This window comes from Panthera onca, chromosome F2 (assembly GCF_046562875.1).
Source record: "Panthera onca isolate mPanOnc1 chromosome F2, mPanOnc1 haplotype 2, whole genome shotgun sequence".
In the NCBI taxonomy this organism is placed as follows: Eukaryota; Metazoa; Chordata; class Mammalia; order Carnivora; family Felidae; genus Panthera; species Panthera onca.
The window spans coordinates 48,030,400-48,049,585 of NC_138356.1; the positions used below are offsets into that span (position 1 = coordinate 48,030,400).

At 40.7% G+C, this 19,186-nt stretch overlaps 1 protein-coding gene across 3 annotated transcripts in view; it reads right to left on the reverse strand.

The window, feature by feature from the left end:
• The window catches only part of NCALD (neurocalcin delta), a 396,530-nt gene that overhangs the window by 255,753 nt on the left and 121,591 nt on the right, over positions 1-19,186 (reverse strand). For all 3 annotated transcript variants that reach the window (XM_078441760.2, XM_078441758.2, XM_078441759.2), the window contains exon 2: positions 15,981-16,033. The gene's annotated coding sequence lies outside the window, so the exon portion shown is untranslated. The remainder of the gene's footprint in view (positions 1-15,980; positions 16,034-19,186) is intronic.

Genomic DNA, 19,186 nt, shown 5'->3' on the forward strand with positions numbered 1-19,186 from the left:
TGCAAGAGGTTATCTCAATAACCAGGCCATTAGGAAGGTCCTTGCCTATTGAGATAACAGTGGAAAGGAAATGAATCTCTCTTGCAAAACTAGCACCATGGTGACTAACTGATTTTGAGGGAGCATGGAAGGCACCAGAGTTAAAGATGCATCAGTGTTTACCACCACAGGATCATGGGAAAAGATCCTGACACAGACTGAAATAGCTGCAAGGCTAGAAGTGATATTTACATCAGCACTAATGCCCGTTACCCTGGGTTCAGGTTCTTAGGTTAAAGCAAGTAGCGTGGCCTTGCACTAACCACCACCTACCTGCTCTAACACCTTGCACAGGTCAGATCAATAAGGGCAAACTGGGTCTTTGTATCCACTTAGAGTAACTATCAGCAGCTTATTGATTCTAGCTACTCAAAGTGATGACATTCCCTTCATAAGGCATGATTGACAGATTTTTTTCTCTAGCTTTGCTCAAAATTGCAATCAAACTCATTTAAGCTACAAAAGACCCTTGAACTTTATTTAGAGGTGCCTGGGTGGCTCAGTTGGTTAAGTGTCCAACTCTTGATTTTGCTCAGTCATGATCTCATGGTCCGTGAGATCGCATGGAGTCTGCTTGGGATTCTCTCTCTCCCTCTCTGTCCCTCTCCTGGTGTGTGTGTGTGTGTGTCTCTCTCTCTCTCTCTCTGTGTGTGTGTGTGTGTCTCTGTCTCTTCTCTGTTTCTCTCTCTAAATAAATAAACTTAAAAAAAAAAAAAGAAAGACCCTTGAGCTTTAAGCCAATCCACCACTAGAATGAATAACTTAAGACCTTTTTTTTTTTTTTTTAACCTTTTTACTTAACATTTTCATGATATAAAGGCATCAGCCACTGTGGCCAAAGACAAAGCCAGGCCAGACATTCTTCCAAGCTAAGGAAAAAGGAAACACAGTTGAGAATGATACTGTAAACTAATTAACATATATAAGTAAATAATATTTTCCAAGAGCACGATTTTATTTTTTCCTGGAACCTTTTAGATGCAGGTAGCCCTGCCCAATAATCCATCACAAATGTGGAAAGAAAAAGGGGGGTTAAATAGAACAAAAATACCACAGAAAATAGGAGACTGATAAGCTGTCACTGCATCACATTTTAAAGATTTGATATAAAGTATTAAAGAGAGATAGTCCACAAGGAAAAGGAAAATCAAATATGAATTTCTTTTCCCAATAATACAATTTTCTGGGCACTGCTGATTTGTCACTCACTTAAAACCCTCAGCTAAAGAAAACACATTTTCAGGTCCCTTTACTGAAATTGCTGCACCCAGTCTATTTTCAGCTCTATTTCTCTGAGCCTCCAAAAAAAAATTCTTAAATCATCCCGGGGCCAGGTTTGGTTCAAGTTGCCAGAAGCCTTTATGATGGTTTTGTTACTTTGTTTTTATTTTCCAATAATCTCCAACTGGGGGTATGGGCTAGAGTGAACATTTTTTCCCAAAAATGAGCCTTTCTACCATTTGGGTATCTAGGTCTATTTCCATTAAATAATCCATGCACGAATAATCAATGAACAACTGCAAATGATTATTTAGTAATTACACTTAGCTCCAAAAGAAAAAGCCCATTAAAACAGTAAGAACCCATAGTAGTCCCCCCTTATCTGTTGGGACTATGTTCCAAGACCCTAAGTGGATGCCTGAAACCACAGATCATATTAAACCATATATATACCATGTTTCTTCCTATACAGACATACCTATGATGAATTTAATTTATAAAGCAGGCACAGTAACAGATTAACAATTATAACTGATAATAAAATAGAACAATTATAATAATACACTGCAATAAAAGTTATGTGAATGCGGTCTCTCTCAAAATATCTTACTGTACTGTACTCCCCCCTTCTTCTTGTGATGATGTAAGATGATGAAACATCTACATGATGAAATGAAGTCAGATGACTGACACCAGCACTGTGCCATAGGGTTAGGCTACTACTGGCCTTCTGATGATACTCAGAAGAAAGATCATCATGTTTCTCATGACGTCAACATATTCCTCACTACACAGTGAGGCTAAGAAAACTTGAGAAAACAGGGTCTTTATGCACTAAAACTTCAGAACAGCCTAGGGGAATAGTAAGTTTTTAAAGTACTAAGACCGGCTCTATAGAAAATTAATTTGCTCATTAATTTAATGCATCCGCTTTGCATATTCTCCAAACCCAATGTCACAAGTAATCATTTTGGGGGCTCAACAGCAACAGACCGTTTTGCTGGTAATTCCCAACCCCTTCTCTACAACATCCCCAACCGTACTCTACCTCTCCCAACCCGAGGATGATCATCCATACTGCCTGGCCCTCTGGCTTCCTGTTGGGTTTGACTAATGGGGGAGCACCAGCCAAAAATGGGAAGGTGGGAGGAGAGCAGTGTGCCGTTTTCTCTACTCTCTCCCTGTTTTACTGCAGTGTCGCACAAGAGTTCTGTCCCTTCACAGCTACGCTTTCCATCAAGGAGCCCTCCCTCCATGATTACAACCTTCCCTGGACTCTACTATCTGTTCCTCCCATCCTTTCAGCCTGGGCAATGGCTTCCCCTTTGCTGTTAGTTCTTGGGTGCTGAACCACCCCTTGTTTGATCCTGTCACATTGCCCACAGGTCTGCAACAGCCCCGTCATTAAACTCTCTTCATTCAAACCCTCTGAGTTAAATTCTGTTTCCTGCCAAGATCCCCATGTAACCACTGTGCAAAATAAATATAGAAGCGCTTGTGTCCTGGCTGAGGATGGTAAGCAAACATAAAAGGAGACCAATATCTATGAAAAACATGCATGAGCAAAACAAACCTCCATCACCCTTTCTGTTTGGGCAAACAAGACATTTAATGTCAAACGTAATGTCAAAAATGGCAAAACACAGCTAATATTCTTCCTTTCTAACTTCTACTCCTTTTTTTGAAATGAGGGGGGAAAATATAACTCTTTTATCCCCACTATCAATATTCTCCCATTGGATAAATTCTAGGAAAGCCAGTTCTAAAGACTAGAGATTCTCCATAAGTCATATGGATGCTTGAAAAAGATGAGATTTGTATCCACTCCTATCTTTTGCAGTTAGGAAACAACAACAACAACAACATTGTCTGAATCTTTTTCTTGGGTGCTCAGAATTCAGTTGAAGAGTGAATTCACTATACTGTAGAAAGGTGATGATAATGCCTTTCAAAAACTAGGGCCAAGTAACAAAATAGAAAAAAAAAATTTTCTTAAAGCACTGTTTTATCCAAATTGTACAAGATGGTATTTGACACTTAAAATTCATTATCACTTCTAAGACTATATTTCAGATGGTACTTCTTTTTCTTCAGTCTGGATATTTATTTACTTAGCTGGAGGCTACTGTTCTCTTTAGATCATTAACCCACCAAAAGGTTATTTGCTGAATTTGCAACATGCTGCTAAACTGTACAGTTTCCAAGGCTAAATGTAATGTTTTTATTGGATCCTCTTTTTTTTTTTTTATTAAGCTATTGGTCCCTAATGACATAGTAGCTATGAATTAATAAGCAGAGCACATGTGTTAACTCAGGCACAATGAACTAATCAGATTCTCCTGCATTTTACTTTACAGAGTGCTGGTTCTTCCCACCTCAAGCTCTCTCTAAATCTATTCTCCAGACCATTCTCCACCCATCCTCCCTTCTCTGTGCCCAGGAACTAAGTCACCCGTCCCCTGCCCTCTGACTCCTTGTAGAGTTCTGCCAATGGGAGGCACCAGCAGAAGACCAGGGTAGAGGTGATTAAGACCCAGGTCAGGCTTCCTCCATGTCTTCTGCACGTTGGAGTTCACGGTTCCAGAAGTGACTGGCTCTCCAACTACACATCCCTGACCACTCCTCCACCTGGGTGGCCCCTGCTCCTCTTGCCCGTGTCCCAAAGAAAGTAAAAACTTTTCATTACTAAGAGTTCCTGGTTGCCTTACAATCCCTTATATGTTCCTTTCACTCTGTGTCTGTAGATAGTACTTCTGCTCAATTCTCCTCAGACTCCTTCCGAGTGTGCCTTTTGTTTCCTGCTGGATTCCTAACTGATAGGAGTATGACTTGAAATGAAAACCACCAGGTTCCCTCAGGCAAGGGGAGGTCCTCCTAGACTGAACAGGAAAAAGGACATTAGTGCAAAACCTGGTGAAATTGGAATAAAGTCTGTAGCTTAGCATTATCGCACTGATAGTAATTTGTTAATTTCAACAACTATCTTCTGGTTCTATGTAAGAAGGTTAACACTAAGGGAAGACAGATGAAGGAAATATAGAAAATTTCTGTACTATCTTTGTAACTTTTCTATGAATGTAAAATTATTGCAAAATAACATGTTTATTAAAAAGAAAAAAAAAAAAAAAAAAAAGCAGACTCCCAGACCCTATATCAGACCCCTGAATCAGAATTTCAGCAGAGGGACTGAAGCAGGTGGTTTGAAGACCAAATCTTAAAAGAGCCTCACCCCTTCGGGACTTGGAAACTGTTAGTTCCGGTTGAGATAAGGATGGAAAGACTTGTTTACTGATGCCAAATTACAGCATAATTACTCGACTATTTAAAGAAAAGAGCCAATTGAAGCTTTGTCAAAGTTCGCCTTCTATTCCCAGTTAATTAGAATGATTCATCCCTCGACCAGTCTCTGTATTTAGTTTCTTGCATAAAAACCCTTGAAAAGGTACAGGTAATTATAGAACCAAACAAAGAACGTGAGAGTGGAGTTCTTCCACTTCCTCCTCCCTCTGAGATCAAGGTTTTTTGCAACGTGTGTCCTTTTTATTTCCCCCAACCGAGTTTCCAAGGGGGCGGGGCCAACCAACCAGACTGCGAGTGGTTTTCTCCATCTTGTCCAGGATGGGTTTCTCCAAACTTGCTTTAAGTTCCTGAAGGCAGGACCCATATTTTCAGCATCTTCTGTGTTTTTCTATAGCTCAGTTCAGTATTCTTCACCCATTACTTTGCTGGATTGACAACCTGCACTTCCCCACTACATCCACATCACTATTTATTTTAGATCGCCTGTAATTCTTATATTCAACATTTTCTGTGCCACTGGAATTGTGTAAGGAAGGGAAGGTAGAGGTGAAAATGATCGCATTGTTATTACTTGTTTATTAACAAAAATGTTAGCTGGGCAATTACTATGTGCCAGGACTATTCTAGGCACTGGAAATCTAACAATAATAAAATAATTCCTACCTTCAGGGAGCTTAAAGTCAAATCAGGGAGACATATGATTAAACAGGTAAGTGCCAAATAGGCTCATAAGAACTGATTTTAAAGGAGGTATAATCTTTCTCTCAATCCCTCCACTGAAAACAAAACAAAACAAACAAAAAATGGGAAGAAAAAAAATTTCTCTCTGCTTTGTAGGGGTTGTTACCCACCTCAAATAACAAAGGATATAAACATTCTCTGAACATTGCAAAGTGTTATAAAAATGTCAAGCAATTAGAAATTAATGATTTAAACAGTCCCTGTCCACTAACTCTAAGGCAAAAAGACAGTGGTTCAGTGGCTTTTTCCATTAAGCAAAAATTTCAGAAAATAAGATTTTATAAAAAGCAATCCTTTCAAAGATCTAAACTCTGTTGCTGTGGAGTTAGCAATTAGTGAGAATTAGATTAACATCAAAGAACCGTATCAGAGGGGAGAAGTCTCCTATGAGGAAAGCAGGCCTGCCATTTTATTCACGGTAGACCCATTTTTATTTCACTCTCCCTGAATAGGAGGCTCAGTTACCTAGACTCTTCTCTAAAATTGAAAGGGATTTCTTAGCAAGAGCCATTCACATTTCTATTTTATTCAAAAAGAAGCTTCCAGATCAGCGATAAAAGAAAATCTGTTAAAGTCAGTGCTAGCACATAAACCTGCAAGCAGTTTTCAGCAGATATCTTATAAAAGATTATGCTTGAGAGAAGTTTCAAAAATCAGATTTGCTGTTGCAGATAAATATAGTGTCTATTCTCAGCTTCTAAGGTAGAAAATGTTCTATTGGAGCAGTTTACCATCTTTTTCTCTGCCTGGAAAAGTCGATGAGCTTCTAAGGGCTCTCCGGATACCATGGTAACCGCAGGATTCTGATCAAGTCTGTGGTGTCTGGGGTGCAGGTTAAGAAACCTTAAAATGCTACCTAAGAAAATATCCATTAGCGACGCTGCTGGTATGTTTGAACTGGACATATGACCCATTCACTCCAGGTGCACATACAGCTGTGAGCCTCTACTGAGCCCTAGCACTGAACCAGCACTCAGGTAACCAAGTGAATATAAGACACCATTGAAAAGAACTCACAGTGGGTGTGGTGCCCAGTGAGCAGCAAGTTAACTATAAAATATTCAAGAATGTTGGGGCACCTGGGTGGCTCAGTCGGTTAAGCCTCCAACTCTTGATCTCAGCTCAGGTCATGATCTCAAGGTTTGTGAGTTCAAGCCCCGCATGGGGCTTGCTTGGAACAGAGACTGCTTGGGATTCTGTCTCTCCTTCTCTCTGACCCTCCCCTGCTGTGCTCTCTCTCTCTCAAAATAAATAAATAAACTCAAAAAAACTTTTTGAAATGTACAAGAATGTATAGGAATTATATTGTAAAGTTTTAGCTTTTATTCCAAATTAAAATTTTATTCTCCGGTTTTTACTGTAACTTCAGTTGTGAAAGTCTTTCATGAAGAGCACTTCAGCTAAGTATAGACCCAAGAAAAAGCTGAATGTTGAGCAGGGGAAGAGTAAGAGGGTCAGAAAGAAGTTTACGTTGTTCTCTGGGGCTTCAAATGCAATTAGCCTGAAAAATTATCAAAAGGAAAAGGAAAACTATTGGCCTATAAAAAGAAACGGCATTTTTTGGCTTTCCCAGTAAGGCAAAATCACATCTGGCATGTGGGACTCTGTGAAGTCCCACAGTACCTAGGCTGTCTCCCTAGAGATAACATTTTCCCTTCACCCAACAGTAATGAGCCAATGTCAGATGACAGAGACTTTCTTTCACTGTAGCATATGTGTGCATGTTCACACCAGTGTCAGATTATACCAGGAATCACTTTGGGGCTCACCATAGACAGGAACAAATGAGCACCTCAATCATTTTCCTTATGTGTGAAAGAAATTTGGTCACTGACCCAAATGAGCTTCACAAAGACCGTGAGTGAGCTGCATTTTTTCAGGAAATATTTAGGAAGTACATGCTAGAGCATCACAGTGAACGGAGAGCTAAAAGAGACACAAAAGAAATGCCAGGCCTGGCCCCATTGAAGAGATAAGACAGACTTGCAGGAAATAGGTAGCATTTTGTTCCATCTCTCTTGCCCCGTAACACTCTCCATTTCTTCGTTGACCTCATGGAGTCCTTCGTCTTGGCATCCGCCCACCCACCCTATCCATTAATCACTTCCTCTGTCTCCAGGATCCTCCCCACCGATCCCCACCCCCCCACACCCCTTGGTCTCCTTTCCTTCTGCCCACAATCTGAAATGCTCGTGGTCTCTTCATAGAGCCCTCAGTGTACGTGTCTTCTCTTTTTAACCCTGGATCCAACCTGTATTCAGCGTTCTCTGCTCCAACACTTAACACTGCTGGAGAAAAAACACATAATCACAGAGATGCCTTGAAGAAGCCATGCAGAAAGGGCCACCGGAAAATGTTAATCCCCCAATTAGAACATAAATTCTTCGAGGACAGGAACTGTGTCTTGTGCTGTTTCGTTAACCTAAGGGCATCCTAGCAGGCTTAATTATCCTTGTTGCAAAGGAGTTAATACCAAAACCAGAAAGACTGAGGACAAGAAAAGGTCCATACTCATTAGACAGATAAACTGATTTTTTTAAACTTTCACACATAGTTTATGTGAAAATAAACACAGCTATTCCAAAATAAAACATTCAGTAAAGCAGCTTTAGAAGGCACTGATAGTTAAAAAACAGCTGGTAAAAGTTATTCTGTGGATCTCAGTTATTCTGTGAAGAGTTGTAAAGCTCTTCAAACATATTTTATAATTCAGAATAGTTTCTAACGTAAGCTTTTTCTTCCTGTTAATTAAAGCAATGTAGTAAGATCTCACTTACTATACTACATGGCAAAGCACCTCTAAAACTTCACCAAATAGCAGCCATCCTTGGGTCTTATCTGTATACCTCCAGGGGAAAATGAAAGCATCTTCCCATGTTAGCCAGAAAGGTAAATATCAAAGGAATCCTGAAATAACTCATCGCAGAGAGGAGAGAGTCAGCATCCTATCAGGCCAACAGCCACTATGAGGCATAAAGTTTCAGCGTGACATTGCTGAGCCTGAACAGGGGGTCCCACGGAGTCTTGAGTACTCTGAGTCCACACTGCAAATGTAAAATGTTCTTCCCTCACACCAGTGGCGAACCTGTCTCAGAGCCGGGTGGGGGTCACTGCTTTGCCAGGCCAACTACAACACAGGCCACGACCCTCATTCCAGCTTGGCAGGAACAAACCCAAATGTTGCCTGATTCTCCTACAAATGTAATAATATCTAACAAGAGGCTGATTGGACAGCCCAAGATGTCATTTCCTCTAATTAAGGAATGCTCGAGAAAAACCAAAATAGCCACAAAGCACTGTCAGCAAAGCAATCAGCAGCGACAATTAACTGTCAGCTCACAAGCTTGAGCTGAGCCTTGTGCAGGGAGCAGGGCTTGTAGCTGTGGCTTTCCAAATCAGCATGACAGCAAGAGTCCAGGATGACAAGGCCGCGGAGAGGGTCCAGAACCTGCTGCACACCGATGCGTGAGAGGAGCGGCAGCAGCTTGTTGGTTGGTGGGTTGCTGTGTGGCAATGGAGGGAGACCCTATGAAGAATCCTACAGTGACCTTCCAAAGTAGCTGGAAGTCTGCTGGCTACAGCCCATGCTGCATTCGCCACGAATGACCCTTCTCTACCTGGAACGATGCTACCCACTCTTGACAATGTATAAGCAGCCTGTCTGCATCTCCCTTGTGAGGAATTCACAACTCCAGGGCACGTGAGCTCTCTCCCTTCTCAACTCCCACAGCCGATTTCTGTCTATACTACAAGGTCATTAACAGGAGGAGTTGAGAAAAGTATATAAAGAAGCAAATATAACACAACTGTGTCACACTATGTAATAATACATAAGATTGCCAGGGGGCGGGGGGGGTGGGGGTGGGAGGGGCGCCTGGGTGGCTCAGTCAGTTAACCATCCAACTTGAGTTCAGGTCATGATGTCACAGTTCATGAGTTCCAGACCCGTGTCAGGCTCTGTTCAGAGCCTGGAGCCTGCTTCAGATTCTGTGTCTCCCTCTCTCCCTGCCCCTCCCCTGCACAGACGCGTGCTCTCTCTCTCTCTCAAAAATAAATAAACATTAAGAAAAATTTTTTTAAAAGATTGTGTGTGTGTGTGTGTGTGTGTATGTGATAGACATATATGTATATACAATTATTAGGAGGAGCACCACTGTCTCCTCCCCCGCACCTCTGCCTGGGCACATAAAACTGTTTGTCTTCTTAAAACTACTGGAAAGTAATTTCTACCCTTTGCTGCATCCCTTCTCAAGTTGCTCAAGTTGCTGGGGCCAAGTAAGGAAAGGGACTTGGAGGTCTGGGCACCCTCCCTTCTACTTCTGGCCTCACACTTTCCCATGAAAGTGTATTTTAGCAACAGAATAATAGGAGACCTGATTATAGCTGACCCTGGCCATAATTTAAACTCATGCTCAATCCAGCATCACTGGGAATAAAACTGATGTCTTGCTCCCTGTCTGAAGTCTGCATTTAGTTCTTCGCCCATAGCAAACCCAGCCTTGATTTCTTTTGCAGCAGCAACATGTCCAACTCAAAGATACATTTCCCAGACTCCCTTGCAGCTAAGGGTGACCACTGACATTAAAGCAAAATTCACTGGCCTCAGGCAACTGAGATAACTCTTTGTCTGGGTTGGCTCAGCTGGGAGGCATGACCTTGGGCTTTTCTGGAGGGCTTCTCTATCTACTTGCTGAGAACAAACACATACATGATGGTCTCAAGTTGAAAAAGATATGTGAAAATAATTTAATAATATTGCCAGGACTCTTTGACTTCATGTCTCTCACTAAGGGGAAGGAAAGGTAGGCCTGCAAATACCTGGGTACAAAAGCAAAAGGAAAGACGAAAGGAAGGCAGGCACTATGATAATCCAGTGATTGTGGCTGGCTTTTTTATGGTATCAAAGGAAAGAGGACAACTTGAGAATTGGGATGAATGTAAAATTAACTTTTATCGAAAGATGGGGAAAAATGAAGAAAACTAGAATTCTGGCAGCACATTCTCATCACTGCATCACAAGGTACTCAAAGTTGGGAAGATTCAAAAGCTGAGGGCTCTTGGCACGGGTCTCCACAGAGGGATGGGTCCTTGGCTAGACCTTGGCTTTGAAGCCTCAATAGTTGCTTCATGTAGGAACTGAAACCAAGGTGGAGAGGAAGGCCAAACTGTCCCTATGAGGCAGGCTTCATAGGTCTAAGAAATACCTTTCTTTATAAGAGGAAGCAACAGAAAATCCCTGCTACCAGACAGAGAATCAAGGGTTCTGAGCGCTAGGGACCAAAGCTCAAAAAAGAGTTTGAAAATAAAGGCATTAAGTATGCATATCAATCATTATTGTTCAATGAAATCCAATAATTTAACTAGACAATGCATTTAAATGCCTTAATTCTGTGCACTATGTCCCGATTTATTCCTAAACTGGATTACCTTCACAATATTTTGACTTTGAAGGATTTTAATCTCATTATTAAAAGCACAGTTGGCTAAAAAGGAAAAGAAACAGTGATTATGTAAAACACCACTTCTCAAAGATCCGAGTGCGTAAGAATCCCCCCGGATCTTGCTACCTTGTTAAAATGCAGGTTCTGATTCATCAGGTCTGAATGGGACCTGCATTCTGCTAACAAGCGCTCAGGTGATGCTGATGCTGCTGGTCCCCGGGCCACTAGTGGATTAGCAAGGATGTAGAGGGTTAAACATATCCAAGCTGCAAGTCAATGTGACTGTTCCTGAGATGGCTGGGGAATCAAGATTTGTCTGGAATCGTCTGGAATTATGATACTGCACTGCTCGGCACCATGGACATCTGGTGTTCTTCAAGATACTGCACTCTACCCCTTTTCTGAGAAGCTGCAAACCTCCAGAATGCCTGCTTGCTGTCCCTTTCTTGTCTTCTTTTAACTTGCTTCCCTTTCTCCTCTTTTCTCATGAAGGCAACTAGAGAAGGGAAAGGCAATCTTGCTCCTTCCCTCACCTCGGCCCACAGAATCAAGCTATTCTATTGTGTGATTCCCATCCCTATACGCAGTTATTTCCTGAGAAAGAAAAAAGAAGGCCAAGTAGAGCCAACCCAAGAGAAGAAGAAAATTTAAATCCTCTCAGTGCTCCCATTAAGTTTTGAATTGTGGTTTTACTGCCTTCCTTTATTTCAGCCTTCGTCCATTTCTAGCTGGCATTTTTATTTACAACCCAAATTTTCCTTTATTGACAGTGGCTTTAAAAAGCTGCAACACAGTTCTGCATCCACTGAAGACAAGACCGCCACAGAAAATATCGCTTCCTAACAATGAGAAAAAGCTGCATAATTCCACAAAATCACAACTTGTATCGAGCCGGTCAGACAGCTAAGATTACAAGGCAACCAGGTGGACTAATTTAGAGAATGACATGGACCTCCAAGGAGAGATGGGACACACAAACTGTCACCTCTGACAGAGTGCTCTAGGAGGAAAGAGCCATCATAAAAGCAGGGAAGAAAAAAAACAGCTGAAATGTTAATGAATCCTAAAGGGCAAGTATGTGCTAGCATGGAATCCCTGGGAGCCTCTCTCAAGCTTCTTTTCCCATCGGCTTCCAGTGGGTACTCACGAGAAGGATGAAGGGGAGGGTCTGAGACTGAAGAGTGATTCTTTATTTGGGCACAGGCAAGAAACCCATCCTCTTCCCACAACTTTGTTCCACATTAAGCAAGAGCTTTCAACCACTGGGAGGGGAGCAGAAAACCTTCCCACTCCCAAGATCCAAGCAAAAAGATCCATGGATTCTTGAGAAGGGCAGAAGCAAAAGCTATCTACCCCTGATGGAAGGACAACAGACTCAGGCCCAGAATCCAGTGCTGACACAAAGAAGAAATCTGCTGCCACTCAGCGAGGGGCAGGATGCTCTCTCCCACCAAGACACCCACAGACACAAGGCAGAGATCGGCTGCTGTGAAGAGGAGCAAGGAACCAGGACAAAGCCCAGGTCCCAAGGTGTGGACCCACAAGGCCCGCCCAAGACTGAGGCTGGACCAGGAAAGCTGACGACCTCACCACCAAAGCGACCACATTACACCGAGCACCGAGCAAAATGAGCACCAACGTGGAGAGAGATCCCCTCAGCGGAACAGGTGCGGCACGTCTGTCGAAGGCTAAGGACGGGGTTTAGACAGTGGGAAAACCCTCTGGCACACCAGGCCAACTAAGCATAAGGTGACTACGGTCCACCACTGGACAACGCTGGAGTCTGGTGGGCTGAAGGTAACTACAGCCACCAGGAGCCCAAACCCCCCCAAACTCCTTATCAACAACGGTTCCTGTCATCTGCTAACAAGCTTACTTGAACCCTCACATCGATGACCTTACAAAAGAAAAAGTGTCCAACATGAAACCAAAATTATGACGTATTTTAAAAACTAAGGAAAAACAACCCACTGTCAGGATAAAGCAACTTACAGAACTAGACAGCTATGACTCACATATTGGAACACTCAGACTGAGATTTTAAAATAGCTATGATTAATATGTAAAAGGTGCTCATTAAAAGAAGAATAAAATGCAGGAAAAGATGGAAAAAATCATGGAAACTGTAGGAAACAAATTCTAGAAATAAAAATGTATATCAGAAGTAAAGGTTTCCTTTGACAGGCTGATGAGGAGATAGGATACATTTAAAGAAAAGAATCCATAAACTTAAAGACTGGTCAAAAGAAATTATCCAAAGAGAAAGGAGAATTTTTTTTTTAAGTATCCAGGAACTGTAGAACAATATCAAATAGTCTGATATGCATGTAATTAGAGTACCAGAGGAGGAGGAGAGAGAAAAAAGTGCCAAGGTAATTAAAAAAGAAAAAGGATAGCTTTTTTAACACATAGTGCTGGAAATTTAGATGTCCATATAAAAAAGTAAACCTTGACTTTTACCTCATACCAGATACAAAAATTACCTCAAAATGTGTCATATAACTAAATGTAAAGCTTAAAACTATGTAATTTCTAGAAAAAAAAAAAAACAAGAACATATTTGTATTCTTGGTTTTAGAATCCTGACACCCATAAGAGAAAAAAATTTGATTAAGTTGAATTTCATGAAAATTAAAAACTTCTGATCTTCTAAAGCACATGTTTGATAAAAAGCTTGTATCCCCAATATATTCAATTATAGATCAATAACAGAAAGATAGGTAACGTGAGTTGAAAAATGGGGGAATGATTTGAACAGACATTTCACCAAAGATATACAGACGCCAAAGAAACACTTGAAAAGGTGTTCAACATTAGGAATCACTAGGGAAGTGAGAATTAAAGCTACAAGAAGGTACCACTATATACGAACTCAAATTGCTAAAATTACAAAGACTGATACTAAGTGCTGATAGGCTGTGGAATAACTAAAACTTTCCTATATTGTTGACTGGAATGCAAAATGGCACAGTCACTTCTGAAACAGCTAGAGGGATTTTTCTTAAATAACGTTAAGCATACAGTTGCTATGCTTACCACGTGATCCAATAATCCTACTTGTAGTAATTTACCCAAGGAAAATGAAAATATAAATCTGTACAAAGACCCATTAATCAGTGACTACAACAGCTTTGCTAATATAGCCCAAAACTATCGATAACCCAAGTGTTCATCAACTGGTGAATGGATAAACACATTGTGGTACATCCACACGATGGAATTCTACTCAGTAATAAAAAAGAACAAACTACTGATATGGGAAAAGCAGGCAGGAATCTCAAAGACTTTATGCTAAATGAAAGAAGCCTGAAATGAAAGTTTACATATTGGACAACTTGATTTACATACTATGAGAAAAGAAAAACCCTGGAACAGAAATCAGATCAGCAGTTGTCAAGGGCTGCAGGTAAGGAGAGTCCAAAGGAACACTCTTTCAGATGTTGGATATACTCTGCATTGTGACCGTGGTCATGGTTACATGATTGTATACAGTTGTTGAAATTTATTAAACCATAAATTTCAAGAGAGTGAATTTTACTGAGTATTACTTACACCTCAGTAAGCCTAACCAAAATAAATAAATAGATAGATAGTACTACAGACAGCTTACTTGACAACTATATCATAAATAAATATTCATTTAAAAAAAAAAAAGCTGCTCAACTTAAAAAAAATAGTATTACAGCAAAAGGAATGTGCTTGGTCAAGTGTGTATCCACATAGAAAAAATTAATCTTGACCCTTTACTTCACATCATACACAATACAATCAATTTCAGATGTATTATAGATCAAAATGTAAAAATAAAATCATACAGCTTTCAGAAGAAAACAGAAAACATCTTTCTGATCTTGGAATAACGCCAAAATTTCTTAAATAGAACAGGAGTGCCAACCACAAAAGAAAAAAAATGAATAATTTATATCATTTTAAAGGAATTTCTGCTCATTAAAAACTGGAAGATAAACCACAGGAAAAAGAGGAGATATTTACAATATATATAACCTGGCAAAGGCTCAAATCCAGAATACTTATTATTAAAAATGTCTACAATTCAATAAGAAAGACAATTCACTAAGACAACCCAATTTTATTTCCAAAAGACTTGAATAAGCACCTCAAGTTTTTTAAGATTTGAAAAGGATTTTCATAAACAAGATATACAAATGGTCAATTAATATATGAAGATGTACCCATCTTCATTGTTTTTTAAATTAAAAAAACAATCCAACAAAAACAGAAAATACCTTGTATTGGCAAAAATATAGAAAATCAGAACTATCACACACTCCTGATTGGCAGTTAAATTTTTAAATTAATGCAACCATTTTGGAAAACTCTTTGATAGTATTTGCTGAAGCGGAACATACACCTACCCCAAGACCCAGAAATTCCCCTCCTGCATACAAAGCCAACAGAAATGTGTCTATAGAGCCACAGACAAAACTTACCAAAACTGACTCAGGAAGAAATAGAAAACCTAGATAAATCAGAAGTTAAAACACAGGGTAAAAATTCCTCCCTCAAAGAAAACAACATGCCCAAGCTGGTTCATCATTAAGCTTCATCACACCTTCAAGGAACCAGTAATTCTAATATTTTGAAAACCATTCCTGAAGAGGAAAATACCAGACAGGAAAATTTTGGCCAATGTTGGGACTAAAATTTAGCAAACTATATCTCGCTGAGTATAGAAAGGATAATGCACCATGATCAAGTTTGGTTTTATCTTAGCAATGCAAGCTAGCTTAACATCCTAAAATTAATTAAAGTCAATTACCATGAACAAGATTTTTATCAAGGGATAACAATCATTTGATCACCTCAGTAGGTTAGAAAAGCATTTAATAAAATTCAACATGCAGGTGAAATAATTCACTTTGAACAAACTAGGAATAGGAGAGAAACGTCTTAACCTGATAAAGAATATTATTAAAGTAACACCATCAAATTATGTCCCATAATTGATTTGACACAACTTAACTACTGTTGCACGTTTAGATTCTTTCCTCTTTATTTGGCTATTATAATTTGTGCTGTGATAAACAGCTTTGTGCATGTTGATAAAGTTGCCTAACCTCCCTGTGCCTTAATTTCCTCATGTGCAAGATGAAAATAAAGCAGCACCTGACTCAGAAGGCTATGGCAAGGCTCAAATAAGATGTTGGATTTAGGTCTTAGGGAGTCTTGGAAGAAAAGTATGGCTTATAAATCTGAAAAATCTTATTCTATATTTACCTGGTGGCAGATTTCTCAAAGCACACTGTAGGCTCAAGTCAGAAGAAGTCACTCTGTCAAAAACAAATAAAGTTATTGTCTTAGGTTATCAGGAACCAAGGATGTAATATCTGAGGAATGCAACCGATGATGGGAAATACCACGTGCTCCGGGATTCCCCTGCACCATTTGGACTTCTGCCCATCCCGGCTTCCTTCCCCCAGTCAAGTGAGGATGACTACTATCATACTCTTTTCATCTGCCCTTGACCTACAGCACTCCATTTCTGCCCAGCAGCCAGAATGACAATTCTAAAATTTGAGCATGGCACGCTATACCTCTCCTGGAACCCCTTCCACAACTTCCTCTTACTCTTGGGATAAAGGCCAACCTCCTTGCCATGTCTTCTAAAGGCCCTTCATCATCTGCTGCCCACCTACTTCTCTAGCTTTGTTTCTCATCTCTGTTACCACTGTCTGTGCTCCAGCTACACTGGACTTCCTTCAGCTTCTCCTTCGTTGCCACCTCCCTGCTTTTATACACACGGCTCTCCCTTTCCTACTCCCTTCCCCACTCCCTCCCCCTTCCCCACTCACCTCCACATGACTAACTCCTACTGGTCCTTCCATTCTCCACTCAAGTGTCACTTCTTCAGCCAGGCCATCCGCTCCCCTTGACTATCTTAAATTCCTCTATTTACTCTCCCAAAGAAGCCTGCACTTTTCTCTAACATCATGCATGCAACTACTTACTCAGTATATCTCGTCTTCTCTGTGAGCCCAGGGATCACAGTTATTTTGTTTACAGCTATATCCTTATGCCTTGCCTAGCACTGGTCTCACAGTAAAAACTTAATAAATATGTATAGAGTAAAAGAATTACTAAACTCCCTCCTCATTCCTGAGCTTTCTAACTCATCTTTTGATTCATGCTGCTAATTTAACAGACTTCCTCGTTCACTACCACATACCATCAATTGTTAAGGTTCACTGATTGTACAGACAATGCTGTTTTATAGAACAGTAAGAAAAAAAATGGCTGCAAATTAAATTGTGATACAATACTAACATTTAGAACTTTTATTTTATACTTATTGAAAGAGATCTCTATTAGACTTATGTAATACCTGAGTTTTATTATACCCATCAAAAAGGAGAGTATGAAAATGTAAGTGAAATAAATTGGTTAGGTATGCAAATTTACTTTGGTTTAGGCATTCAGTCGGAAGCCACTCTTCAAATGACAGTTGACATAATATCCAATGAGTGTGTTTTCCCACACAATATTGTCCTCTATGCCACCAAAGCCTTTAGTAACGCAGCATTTCCTTTTTTTTTAAAGTTTATTTATTTTGAGAAAGAGAGAGAGTGCATGCACGTGGGAAAAGGGCAGAGAGAGAAAGAGAGAGAGAGAATCCCAAGGAGGCCCCGCCCTGTCAGCACCGAAACCCACGTGGGGCTCGAGCTCACGAACCATGAGATTATGACCCTAAGCAGAAATCAAAGAGTCGGACGCTTAACCAGCTGAGCCACCCAGGCGCCCCAGCAATGCAGCATGTTTTAAAAGTGTTCAAGTATTGTATCTGGGATCTTCTTCTGAGCTTCGGATGCTTTTCCACAAGTGTTGGTGTTGGCAAGAAGATCTTACTAATAGATACCAGGAGATTTCAGTCAACACCTAGGACTTACATTCCTTTCGCAGATGGTCATCAAATGGATCGCTGACTGAAACAACGAGGGGTTTCCGTTGTCTTGTCCTGCTACCAGAACTACCAAGTTCACACGTGCCCAGGCAATGCAACTACAGCACAAATACCACCGGACCAATTGCAACAAAAGATGCATTTGGTTGTAGACACATTCCGGTATCAGAGTCTCAAAATGTGAGAAAAATAAAACTCGACTCAGAAGCAATGAAACATGAGAGGTTAAAAAAAGACTCTTCAGAGAACTGAGGAAAGTCAATAAAGCAAGAATGCAAATAAATAAAAGGAATAAAAGTCAATAAAAGGAAAAATGCAAATTCTCTCTCTCTCTCTCTCTCTCTCTCACACACACACACACACACACACACACACACACACACACACAAGCATGATCAGAAATTTTGACTTCTCACACACTGAAGTATGGAAATGAGTGCTCAAGGCACTGGCCTGGGAAGGCAGGGGGCAAATTTGGCCCCACTCCACCAGCCAGGTCCTGGCACAGTTGCCTCCACCCTGGAGGAAGAAGGCAATTCCTGACTTTCCACCAGCCCAGCCGTGCCCTCATGGACAGAGTCCTCCCCGAGGTGTGTCCTCTCCCTAACTACTTTTAGCCTCTAACTTTTTACCTATTAAAATACTTTTTCTTCCCTTATTCTGTGTGTATGATTTTTAAAAAACAGACCTGCCCGCTTAAAGTTTTAGCTGTATAATACAGTGCCGTTAACTATAGGTACCATGTTATATGGCAGATGTCTAGAAGCTGTCCACCTTGCATGATTGAAACTTACATCCATTGAACAGCAACTTCCCTTTTCCACCTCCCCCAGCCTCTGGCAACGATCACTCTAGCTTCTGCTGTACGAGTGTGACTGCTTTAGACACTTCTGATTAAGTAGAATCATGCAAGCCTGGCTTATTTCACTTCACATAATGTCCTCAGGGTTCATCCATGTTGCTGCAAATGACAGGATTTCCTTCTTTTTTAAGGCTGAGTACTACTCCATGGTATGTATATACCATGTAAAATATCATTTTTAAGGACACCACTTTTAAGTTAAAGGAAAATCCTTAGAAACGTGCCATCACATTAGAGCAGAGCAGACTATAGTGCCAGGGGTTTCCTCATCCCCAGGCCAGTATTCTAGGATCTTGGGGTTCTCAATTTGTGAATGCTCATCAATGGCAGAGAAAAGGAGGAAAAAAGAGACACCACCAAATAAGCCAGTGGGCGTCTCTGTGCCCCAGTTTCCTCACCTGTAAAATGGTCATAGTCAGGGTTCCAGGAGGAAAGAGATTACACACTCGAATGGGCGTTTTTTTAATATATGAAATTTATTGTCATATTGGTTTCCATACAACACCCAGTGCTCCTCCCAAAAGGTGCCCTCCTCAATACCCATCACCCACCCTCCCCTCCCTCCCACCCCCCATCAACCCTCAGTTTGTTCTCAGTTTTTAACAGTCTCTTATGCTTTGGCTCTCTCCCACTCTAACCTCTTTTTTTTTTTTGAATGGGCGT